Consider the following 1,887-nt stretch of genomic DNA (forward strand, 5'->3'; position numbering starts at 1 on the left):
GGGCTGGGTGCATTTATGGCACTCAGAAGGTCAAGAAACCACCCTTACCCATTTGCCCTCTGGAGGGGGCAGAAGAAAAACATAAACCTCATTCTCTAGTTTGCAAAGCATGCAAATTCTGGCATTAGCTCTCATAGTGGGCCCGTGTGCTTCCTCGCTGGGTGCTAAACTGATGATTCTACTTAACTGTAGATGAATGGTTAACACAAGGTAGGTTAATCCAGAAGATAAAGTGCCATCATTTCACCAGTGGAGCCTCCCTCCCTAAGCCACTGGGACTGTGGCCAGGGATGCTGGCAGCCTCTGTCACCCTTAGTCGTATAACCAAAATACAGCCCTTCACAGACCTTACCCAGAACCTGGGGCTTGGAAGGGAAGGTATTTTGGAATCGCACCAGCCTCAGGTTAATATTTTTGCTCCAGTAACATCTTGCCTGGAAAGAAGCAGTCTTCCAAGGATAGTGAGCTGAGTTACCAGCTTTTTCTTGGAACCAGTCCCATCAGTCCAACCATGTGGTGGATGGATTTGAACAGTGCATGTGGAAAGAACAGAGTAGGCCTCTCCCCTCTAGAGCCCTGAGTCTCTTGGCTGCATGAAAGTTTTCTGTAAAACCAAGATTGTACCAGTTTCTTTGGCTGGAAGGATGAATAACTGGATATTACTAGAAGGGGAGGGAGGGGTGGGATGGGTGTGGCAATGTATGGTGTGTGGTTTTTATCTTTTCCTTTGGTCATGGGGACCAAGGAGAAAGGCATGAATCTCGCCTATTGGGTCTCACAGCCACAAGCTCTGCACCTACTCTGTAGAACATTCCCTGTGGCTCTGGGATCACTGCTTCTGTAAAAATAAAAGTATGGCCTGGAAGCTAGCCTTTGTCATTTGTTGCTTGGGGGACCACAGTGTGGAGTCAGAACTGGGCTTAGGCACAGACTCTGCCACTTCCCAGCTCAGCTGCCTTCCCTGAACCCGTGTGCCCATGGACAAGGGCTGAAAGCTTGTGTATCATNTTTTAAGGCACCAGATGTGGTCATCAGGAGGTCTGAGATACAGTCCTGGTTTTGTCACTTGATTGTGACCAACTCATTTTGGCAAATTAGTTAATCCTGTTGAGACTATCTCATCTATAAACTGGTGGAAACCACTAGCTGTCCACTAAAATGCATTCCTTTTTCTTTGTGCACACAGCTAGACTACAATTCCCAGCCTCCCTTGAAGTCAGGTGTGTCCTTGTGTTTTCTCCAGTGGAATGTGAACAAAAGTGGTAAAAACCTATGAGAGGTCACCTGGCTCTTTCCCCTTCCATTTGCTGGGTGCAAATCACAACCAGGCCATAGGTGGCAGGAGAGTCTTAAGTTGGAAGGAACTTGGATCCCTGAGTCACTGTATAGAGAACTGCCCACCAACCTACACCCTTCCTTGGGCTGTTATGGAAGTAAGAAATAAGCTCCTATTGCAGTTGAGCCACTACATATTTGGGACTGTCAGAGCAGTTTAGCCCAGGCTAACTGCTACAGAGTTGTGAGGTTTAAATGAGCAGAGATATGAGATGAACTTAGTGCAATAAAGTTTTCTGCAAATGCATGGATATATATATGGTGGATGTTTTCCTAAAATATATGTGATGTGTTGGTCTCATCCTAAAGTTATCCAAAAGGACTCCTTTAGGAAATTCCTTTTCCAGTTGTTATGTTTCAGAAACTGGATTTTATACATTTGCTTTAAAGGAGAAATCTTTAATGTTTCCTAAAACATAGCTCTTGCAATTTAATCCTAAATATCACCTTACATTTGAATAGCACACAGTATTCAATATTTTATCTAATCTTCACAATCCTGTAACAAAAAAGGTCAATATCTATCCCCATTTTACAGATAAGGAAAGTGAG

The 1,887-nt window shown here is 44.3% G+C and overlaps 1 protein-coding gene across 2 annotated transcripts in view; it reads left to right on the forward strand.

The window, feature by feature from the left end:
- Positions 1 to 866, forward strand: part of DHCR24 (24-dehydrocholesterol reductase) — a 29,950-nt gene extending 29,084 nt beyond the window's left edge. For both annotated transcript variants that reach the window (XM_008570144.1, XM_008570145.1), the window contains one exon: positions 8 to 866. The gene's annotated coding sequence lies outside the window, so the exon portion shown is untranslated. The remainder of the gene's footprint in view (positions 1 to 7) is intronic.
- The last annotated feature ends 1,021 nt before the right edge of the window (positions 867 to 1,887 follow it).

This window comes from Galeopterus variegatus, unplaced genomic scaffold (genome assembly GCF_000696425.1).
Source record: "Galeopterus variegatus unplaced genomic scaffold, G_variegatus-3.0.2 Scaffold575, whole genome shotgun sequence".
Classification (NCBI taxonomy): Eukaryota; Metazoa; Chordata; class Mammalia; order Dermoptera; family Cynocephalidae; genus Galeopterus; species Galeopterus variegatus.